This window comes from Mytilus edulis, chromosome 5 (assembly GCF_963676685.1).
Source record: "Mytilus edulis chromosome 5, xbMytEdul2.2, whole genome shotgun sequence".
NCBI lineage: Eukaryota > Metazoa > Mollusca > Bivalvia > Mytilida > Mytilidae > Mytilus > Mytilus edulis.
The window spans coordinates 52,651,176-52,662,399 of NC_092348.1; positions in this window are offsets into that span (position 1 = coordinate 52,651,176).

Genomic DNA, 11,224 nt, shown 5'->3' on the forward strand with positions numbered 1-11,224 from the left:
TTGGAGGAAACTTCAATAGTTACTTACATACAGTACTGGTGGAATTACTGCAAACACCATCAATGTCTTCAGCCGAGGCCATCCCTCATCATGTGTTTCGACCCCTAGCTCGGTGCACTCTCAGGATGGGGGGGGGGGGGGGGGGTGTTCACAGTTGTGATCAATCACTGCGCATTGGTGGTGGGTTTCCAGCTACTACTGTCTCTTCATTCATATCCAGCATTACGCTTTCTCTGCTGCTTGGCCCAGTTTCTAAATTGCTGCTCTTCTATTCTGGCCAGTCACTCCAACTGCAGAAAACATTCTCCACACTGTCTGTTCAGGGAAGCCTCTACAGCCAACCTCAACAGGAAAGTTCCATGTCTGCCAATTCCTCTATATCTGCACTCTGCCAACAATCCATCATATTTTGCCCTATTTCTTTCATTGGCTTCGCCACATCTCTCCTCCCAGCAGGCCTGGGGTAATGGTAATTTGTAATTGTAATGCATTGTAATAGTACATGTTTTGGATGTAATGAAAAGTAATTTGTAATGCACTTTTTCTGCATTACACTAACATGTAATGTAACGATTACTTTAGTTAAAAAATGATGTAATGTCTCCATTACAGTACATTCCTTTTCATTACAAATTGGGAAAATACATAGAAATGAAGAATATTGTATAATGAAAATAAGATATTAACAAAACCAAAAGAATGTATGGAATAATTTTTTTTGTCACAGTTAATTACTAGTACCATATTAAATAAATTATAATACATCAATCTTTAAAACACACATTAAGGTAAGACATATAAAATGGTAAAAATCATCAAGTCTTGATTTTTGTTTAAAATGATATTAGGAATATTTTGGTGTTTGGTGGTTTGGTGGTTAATGAAAAATCTTATAAAAAAATTGTAACTATATTGATGAATGGAAAAATATTAAGATGAAATTTTCATAATTCTATACACACCTTACATGTATTTCAATAAAAGATTGAATATGTCAAACACCATTTCTAAACTGTGGTTTGGGTCCTGTCTGTATTCTTATTTCACCTAATTAATATCAAAATGTTTGTATTGCAATCAAATCTTCTCAACTTATGTTTGTCCTCACAGAGCCCTTGGGCATTTCACAAAATAATCCTTTAATGACACATTATTTATATCCCTTTGAAATCCCTTAATGATGTCTTAACGGTTAAGTGATCAATGTAAGAAACAAAATTATATGATAATTTATTTATTTTTTACCACCACCTAAGAAACTTTAAAGTGACTTTTTCAGTTTCATGCCTCCTACTACGCCATCAAAGAGTATAGACACAGACATGGTGCAGTACATGATGTTGGCATCTATTTGTCTGAGACATGTGAAGAAAATTTCAATCAATGCACTGGAATAATGAAAGTAAAATTCAGTGTGCATTTCTTCTTTGGCTAATACAGCTATTAAGTATTTAGCCATTCCCCACACATCAGCTCCTGTAAAAAGGCTTTTTAGTATTGCCGAAAAGGTGTACAGTAAAGGCAACAGTAGTATACCGCTGTTCAAAATTCATAAATCGATAGAGAGAAAACAAATCCGGGTTACAAACTAAAACTGAGGGAAACGTATCAAATATAAGAGAACTACGTCACAACACAGAAACTTAACACATACAGAAACGAACTATAATGTAACAATGGCCATTTTCCTGACTTGGTACAGGGCATTTAATGAAAAAATGGTGGGTTGAACCTGGTTTTGTGGCAGAACTGATCGCTGTTCTCTTAATGGCATCACGTTTGAACCACTTATGATGATAAAGTGCAATGGACATATTAATTAACCAGTATTTGATGTCTATGTCACTAACACTGTATATATATGTACATATATACCCCTGTAATATTTATCAATTTCTTATAAAAATCTGTTTTTGAACTGTTTTCTTAATGGCATCACGTTTGAACCACTTATGAAGATAAAGTGCAATGGACATATTAATTAACCAGTATTTGATGTCTATGTCACTAACACTGTATATATGTACATATACATATATACAATGTACATATATACCCCTGTAATATTTATCAATTTCTTATAAAAATCTGTTTTTGAACTGTTTTTAGTTTTTACAATGTATATTGAAAAGGTAATGTGTAATGTAATGCATTACACAGGCAAAGTAATTGTAATGTAACGCATTACATGTGAGAAAAAAATAATTGTAATTGTAATGGAAGAATCACAAAGTAATTGTAATGGAAGAATCACAAAGTAATTGTAATGGAAGAATCACAAAGTAATTGTAATGTAATGCATTACATTGCAATGTAATGGCCCCAGGCCTGCCTCCTAGGGAACTGGCAACTCTATCATTGCTACCTGTTTACTGCTAGTAGACCAAAGTACCATGTCTGGTCTTAGGTTAGTTTGTACAATACCAGGAAATTGCATCTTCTTTCCTAGATCAACTTCTAACTGCCAATCTTTCGCCTGATTTAGCATTCCTGATATGTTCTTTTTACTTTTCTGGCCTACCTCACCCTCCTTCACATCCTTCTCCATCCTTCTTATGTGTTTTGCCTCTTTCCTCTGTTTCTCTATCACTTCAGCAAGTTCCCGGAGTACTTGGTTGTGTCGTCATGTATATCTCCCCTGTGTAAGTGCGATATTGCACCCTGAAAGTACATGTTGTAGAGTTCCTCTGTTTCCGCACAAGGGACAATCTGGTGTTTCTGAAAGTTTCCACCTGTGCAGATTTGTAGGTGTCGGTAACATATCATACACTGATCTCAGAAGGAACTGTAGTTGGTATTGAGGATATCGCCATATATCTGACCATGTAAGGGATCGTTGTTCCAATTCCCATCTCGACCAAACGCGTTGGCTTCCTAATTCTACTGTCTTTGCTTGTCTGTTTTCTTCTTTAGATTTTATCTCTCTTTCTTGGGTGTTAGCGTTCTTCCAGTAGCAACTTTTTGATGTACCAAGGCCCTGTCGTCCTACTGCCACTGTTCCTACGATATCTGTATGCCTCAATCTACTCTCTGCCTCTGAAACTGCTTTTGATGCTGACCATTTTCGTCCTGTTCTTACTTTGACACCTGATGTTCTTACTTTGTCATCTCTAGATTCTTTCAGTGTCATCACAAGGCGACTTTTGCTAACTTTGAATTCTTCTACTTAAGAAAGATGCAACTTTGCGGTCCTGCTGTACAGTTGTAAAACTTGGAGGGACACCTAACCATTTCCTAAGATATCTGTTGATGGTTCTTTTAAGCTTCTCAACTGTTGTCAATGTAATTTCGTATGGCATAAGTTGCCATGATATCCTTGGCAGGAGTCCATGTTTGTATATCCATGCCTTTAATTTCCTTTAATTTTTGGTAGACCTGTCTTGTCGATGTTCCTCATTCCCTCTGAAACCTGTTGTTCAATTCTCCTGATATTGTTTTTGTCACTTAAAGAGTCATCATACCATTTCCCTAAGCACTTGATGGGATTGTCAATTATTGATGGAATGACTTCTCCTTACACCTTCAGTTCGACTTGGTGTGCTCTCTTCCCTTTCCTTATTATTAGAGCTCAAGACTTCTTTGGCTTGAAAGACATCCTTGCCCATGTTACTGTCTCTTCCAATGCCTTTAATACCCATCTAGTCTGGACATGGGTATCTGTAGTGATGGTTAAATCGACCATGAACCCTCTATTTGGTGGTTGCCTGATGTCTGTTGATGTTTTCGGGCCTCTAGTCTCTCTCTCTCCAGATTTAATAATCATATTCATTCCCATGACAAACAAGATATCTGAGATGGTACATCCAGTAACTATTCCTTTTAGTAGTTTCTGCCATGTTGTTGTAAATGTGTTTGTTGTAAATCGCAGCTCAATCCCACTGAGATAACTTCTTATTACTTTCTTGTAACGATAAATACTGAATTATTTCAAACAGATCATTAACAATTGCAATTAGATAATTTAGTCCATCCAAAGTGATCTTTATTTACCTATTTAGGAATGGTATTAATGTTCTCATCAAAATATTTTAAATCCCGCAACGCATGAATACTTCAGCTATTTGAAAAAAAGATGTTTTAATTTTTTTACAGGATATTTAAGGATCTTCTTGGAATGGAATCGAGAACTTACGGACAGATATTCTTTTCAAGTGTGAAAAACATTAACCAAATTTATTCATAATCGGGAATGTCCTTATGAAAATAGTCTTCGTCTCACAACGTATAATACATTAGCTATTTGACCAACGATGTTTAAAAAAAAGACAGCGAATTTAGTGTCATCTTTCCCTATTTTTGAATGTAACTATTAATCAGTTGTTATATTATATGGCACGTGTCAATCGGTTCATTGATTTTCGGTATATCAAAGAAAAATGGGCACGTGTCTAAAAAATGTTGAATATCTTTTTTATTTATGATTATTTTTCTATAAAATGTGAAATTTATGCATTAAATATCAATCTCTAACATAATATGTAAAAATAACACGTATAACAGTAGTCCTTCTAGTCCTTAGTGGCATTGTATAGTCCTTAGTGCACTAAGGAGTCCTTAGCAGTGTTTAAACGTACCGGTTTTAAACATGTTAAATGACAAGAATGCCCCTAAAGCGGACAAGCAGTTTATTCTTTAAATTGCTGTCATTAAATATCAAGAAAGAAAATAAATCCCAAGATTGATTTGAAACTTTCCTTGAAAATATTCACATTCCTTGGGGATTATTAGTGTACGACCAGTCGCATATATATTACATGCATGTCAGAACAATTGTGATGATGACGAATTTCTTCTTTTATTCGAGATCAATCTAATTGATATATAAATCTGTGATTTTACTATGTCCACAACTTCGATGAACCAAAGCAAGTTATACATCGACCTGTATTTAAATCAAATTGGTTCTCTTCTTCTTCTTCTTCTTTTGGTATACAATAGTCTATCGACATTCGATGATTACATACTGTTTGCATACGTGGACTAGTATATTTACAAAACTTTTACCCCAATTTACACAAAATGTATGTTTCTTTCTTATGTTCAATGTATACATGTTTATATTTTAAATTGCGCTAAAGTTCCGTAACTTTCGACCCAGTCGTATAAACGAATCGTCGACAAGTGCGTTCATTTTTTTTAAATCAATATTTCTGGTATGATCCAATCTGTCCTTCACTATCGACAACGAGTATATATTACATTTTCCTAAATTCGACCTTTGGAAAAAATATGTAAATAGATTTTAATTTCATCAAATCTTATTTTTTGGGCATTATTTATATTTTTATGAATAATATTCTTTACACCAGAAATGTTATTTATAAACAAGCGTATGAGTTTAGTAATGACAAGTAAGACAGAGTTGTATATTATACACCTGATAGTTCGGTGTCTTCCCGATTGTCCCACTTTTTGAAATTACAGGTAAAAAGGTAATGAAATTTTGTGGGACAATCGGGAATATGTTTGTGGGACAATTGGGAAGTTTAAATGTGGGACAATTGGGAACTGTTTTTATAATGATTAATTTGTTTTTATAGCGTGTTGCAGTTAATCAAAGGTTAATAACCAATGTAACTTATAAAATATGAACAAAATAAGAACAAATAATAATATTTACATATTTTATTTTGCTCATAGTAGGTACAATTGAAGTATCATATGATATGATATGAAGTCTTTTAAAAAAACATATTTTTTTTAGTCTAAGATGCATATTTTTTTATTGGCTTTGAACTAGCAGTCAGTACTGTGAGTACTCTCAGATCTGTACTTAGTGTCTTTGTTGTGGTTATGTCCCAAGCCAGGAGCCTGTAAGTCAGTGGTTTTCGTTTGTTGCCGTGTAACATATTTGTTTTTCGTTCATTATTTTGTACATGAATTATGCCATTAGTTTTCTCGTTTTACATTAGTCATTTTGGGGCCTTTTGTAGCTATGTGGTATGGAATTTGCTCATTGTTGAAGGCCGTATGGTGACCTATAGTTGTTAATTTCTGTGTCATTTGGTCTCTTTGGGAGAGTTGTCTCATTGACAATCATACCACATCTTCTTATTTCTTATGGAAGTATTGCTCTTCTTTATAATTGGTGAAGAGTCCTGTTGACTGCAAAAACAATGGGAAAATTGGAAAAACAACTTTTAATAGTGATTCTTGGAAAGGCTGATCTGGAAAAGTTCTAGACAGCAGCAAATTTAGAGAAAATAGATGGGGGTACAAGAAATGATTTTACCAGAAGCATGTGCATTCCATATAAAAAAAAATCTTTCAAATTTTTCAAATATGTATTTTTTCAATCAATTATAACAAAGAAGTTGAAATAATAAGATTTGTGTTCTAAAAAAAGAGAAAATTCCAAAATTGACAAATTGACAGAATGGTCAATAGTGATTCAGAATAGTCAATAGAATGGTCAATTTGACACAAAAAAGCAATAAAATTTTATAAAACTTTCTTATATTAACACCTACTTCTAGTTTTTTTTTAAGTTAGTTCTATTCAGATTGGTCCACCCTATCTTTATTGAAGTATAAAAAAAAATAAAGTTTAATTGTGAAACTGTGATTTTTTTCATGATAATAGCCCAAAAATGGATAACATTTGATGAAAACTGACAAAATTATCAGAATTGGGTACTTTCAAATGGCTGTAGCAAAAATAAGTGCACCACCATATGATTTTCGTCACCAATTATTTTTCTAGAGTCATATATAAACCCAAAAATCAGGTTCAGAAAAAGTTTAATTCAAGACCTTAAAAGATCTATTTCATAAATCAGAAATATTATATTTTTTTAATCAAAATTGTATCAATCTAATGATTTAAAAAATATTTTTTTTATACTTTTATAAAATTAATATTAAATGTGCAATAATTAATTCTTGTTTATTTAGCAAAACAAACAACAGTTGCCTTGTTTATCTAAGAACATTTTACTACATAAAATAATGTGGGACAATCAGAACTTTTCATGTGGGACAATCAGAACTCTAAAATTTTAAAAAGTGGGACAATCGGGAATAAACCGATAGTTCAAAATGGAAAGTTATAAGTTATCGGCCCTGTACACTGATCAATACCTGCAGAAGTGAAACGATGCATGAACTTGCAAGCCCGACAGGAAATCGCTTGAATACCTGGACGTGTCACCTCATACCCCTCACAATACCTTTGGGAGTAATACCTTTATAGTACGGTGACGGAATAGTAAAAAGGCGATTATCAACAGAGTTTAATTTCACTTTAGGGTATACGGCTAAAAATTAATATACATCTAGAGAAATGATTTTACTTTTATTTTAGACTGGTCGTCAAAAAGTCGTACGGTGCAGTTTTTTTTTAATTTGCCGTTTTGTTAGCAAAAATGACATGAAATGTGGACTCTACGAGGCATGTAATTTCGGCAATTTTTTTTTAATCGTTGCCAAATATATGTATTCCGTATAGGATTTGAATAGCACATATAATATGTTATTCATTAAGCAATAAAAGTAACATTATAAGTTTTTTGTTACATAAATATGAAGATACAAAGTTCTAAAACTTTGGACATTTTGTCGCTTCACCGGATTTCAATTCTTTGCAAGAACGCACGTATCTTTAAATTATGAACTAATTTATACAACGTGAAAATTCAGCAAATACTCTTTTCAGTGACATAATTTTTTATCATAACAAATTTCACAAAAAGATGTAAAATAGCATTCAAAATATTCACTATTAAAATACAATCTTACTTAATTTTCCGGAAAGTCTTGTCAGGTACGGGTGATCTGATATTATAAACCTTATTGATTTTGAACTTCGAGCGCACCATATGTTCGATTACTATATAGCAATTATCACTTGATATTACTTGTATTTGGTCAAAGTTTTTTTCAGTTTCTTAGATATTTGTGTTTGTTGTTTGTTCAATTTTGAGGTTGTGTTGATGAGGTTTAATTTATTTAAGAGGAATATAAATTATTTAGTTGGAAGTTATTTTTAGAAATTGAGGTCTGGCCTAACCCCAAAAGATGGCACAACAGGAAAGTCCGTTGAAACTTGGCCCAAGTACTGCAAAGCGGCTAAAACCAAGTTTAATATTAGAAAAATGTGTAATTTGCCAGAAAAGCAGTAATGAAACAGTAGTTTTATTTACACATAACAGTAAATCGCGGTTTTTTGCTGCAGCTGGTAAGCGTAAAGATGATATTTACTTAAAATTCATTAGTGAATATGATTCATTCGGTGATATACCGAATGACAGTTTGCAAATGGTTTATCATAAAAGTTGCTACAAGTCTTATACAAGTGAACACAACATTGCGGTGTTTTCTAAGAGACAAGATGATGAAGTAGCGGAATGTTCAGTCCAGTCCAGTCCAGTCACGAGTATCTTAACTCGATCTATGTCTTCTCCTACCAATTGGAGTGCTTGTATATTTTGTAATAAGAAAAGCTACAAGCAAGACAAAAAACTTTTGAAAATTGAATCGGATGAAAGGGTTAGTCGTATAACGAACGCTGCAAACCATAACGGTGATTTTGCTACATAAAATTAGTCAAGACAATTTTAAAGAAAAAGCGTTTTACCATTACCAGTGCATAACAAAATATCTAACGTATTTAAAAAAAAGATATTGAGGTCGTTGGTAACTCAACTTCAGAATGAGAATCCATAAATGCAGCTGCTTTTTCCAAATTAATCTCTAGCATAAATGATGATTTATTAAGGAATAAAAAGGCATTTCTATTATCCTCTTTAATTGAGAAGTTTGTTTCATACCTACCAGAAAATATGCCTACAAGCTTTACAACAAGGAAACTGCAGCGATATTTGGAAAACCATTACGGTGATTCTGTTGTCATTCAATCTCAACAAGGTCAGGGTAAGTCCAACATGATAATGAGTAGCAATATAACACTAGGGGATGCAATCAAGGCAGCCAGTAATTTGAAAACTGAGTTAAAATGGTCAAATGAAAAACAAACGAGACGTATGTATAACGAACAAACGGATGACCAACTCCTTTATTCAGTAGCGAGTATAATTCGGAGAGACATTGAAAAAGTAAGAATTTTTAAAGAACACTACCCAACTTCAACAGAGGTATCATTCGAAAGTTCTTTACAGTCAATGCCCGTTTCTTTGGTCAAACTACTTAGTTGGATTACGGACGAAAAGGCCTTTAGCACTTGCACTGTTCCTTCTAATAATAAAACAGAAAGTGTGAGGAAATGTTTGGCTTTAACGGAATGTATTGTTGCAACTAGCCGCAGTATCATTACACCTTTTCATCTTGGTCTTGCAATTCATGTTTACCACGAGTTTGGGTCGAAGCGCCTACTAGTAATTGAAATTCTGAACGCGCATGGGTTTTGCGTTACATATACTGAATTGCGGAGATACCTTACCAGTGTTGCAAACCATGAGATAAGTCGTATTAGTGGCGATCGATACATCCCAGGAGGTATTCGTCCCATTTCAGAAGGAGGTCGATTGATTCAAGAGGGTTCTGATAATATTGACATAAACGCCGAGACAATAGATGGAAAAAAACACCTTCCATTCTCTAGCTAGGGCTGTATTTCAAAAAACACCTTCCATTCTCTAGCTAGGGCTGTATTTCAAATTAAATCAACTGGCGTTCATAACTATGGTTCAGAACGAATCAAGCGAGGAATAGAGAGATCTTTGGCTATAGATGATACAACAGCATCATTGACCGATGCCATTCCTTACCTTAAACCAAAATGTAGATCAGAACCTCCACGACGATCGGATGCTTTCGATAAACTTCAATTATGTGATTATAATAAGAGTAATGATGTTGATCAGATATGGGTTTTCTCCAGACTTTTGTCAAGGGATGTTATAGAGTTCCCAATGGAAATAAAAGTGAATGAACAAAAGATTCCTTTTTGGACAGGGTACAATTGTCTTTTGTCTAAAAAGGGCGCCGATGTTACAGTTGTAGCATATCCTCCAATTATAGATTCTAAACCGAATGATATGGCCACAGTGTATACTGCCATGAAGAAATGTCTTGACATGTCTAAGGATGCTGGACAGGATTACGCTATTCAAACATTTGACCAGCAACTCTATGCAATCGCACAACAAGTCAAATGGTCGAAGCCTGACATTTTTAATCGCCATATTCTCAGGCTTGGTGGTTTCCACAGTTTGTCGTGTTTCTTAGCCTCTATCGGGAAACTTTGGGCCGATGGCGGTCTTCGCGATTTGTTGGTAGATTCTGGTGTGTATGCTGGAAATACAGCCGAACTTATGTTGAATGGTAAAGAGTTTAACAGGGCTGTCAGAGGGTTCACGCTTGTGTTTGAAGCCCTACAAGTTCTTTTTATCTCAGCATTTATACACTGGTGTAGGACCTATGATTACTTCGAACAGATACTATCTGCGTTCTCGAATGTGTTGTTAGAGTTCCATACAAGTATATGTGATCAAACGGACCAAGACTCAGACATTAAAACTAGACTGGAAAAGTTGTTTGAAGATCATGTACAGCCTCTTATTGGTCTTTTCAAAGAATGGGGTCACAATGCATGACCTACTTTCAAATATTAGGACATGTTCCTCGTTGCCGTTCAAATTATGTTGTCAAATATACGAGCAGAACGAGAAGGTAATTGGTCGGCACATTTGATGTCTTCATCCAAAATGCTGCCCTATTTTTACATTACCAACCGTACAAATTACTATAGATGGATGCCTGTATATATTCTTGATATGCTCGAACTACCAGCAGAGATCGAATCGGCTTTTAAACTAGGGGAGTTTTCTATCAGACAAAAGCAAGGCTCATTCAATGGTATTTGGAGTGATACTGGCACTGAAAAAACCATCATAAAAGATTGAAGGGGTTCCGGTGTTATCGTTGGAATTACAAATCAGAAATCTGCTCTTATAAGGTGGACTCTGACTCGTCATTTATTAGCGTCCTTTAGTAATGATATGAATGAAAGAGCAGGTATTACATGCAAAAGTGACAATTCGCATGAGGAAACCAAACAAACAGCTTTGAAGCGAGACGAAGAGCAAGTACAAGCAATAATTACTCATTTGAACCAAACCATGACTGACCCCTTTGATATAGATGCCCACCATCCTTGTCTCATTAATATCTCTACAGGCATGCATGCTACTAGAGAAGTTCAGGATTCTTTGCTTTCTGCAGTAGATGAAGGAGAAAATATGTGCAGAAAATTTGTTAAGAGTGCG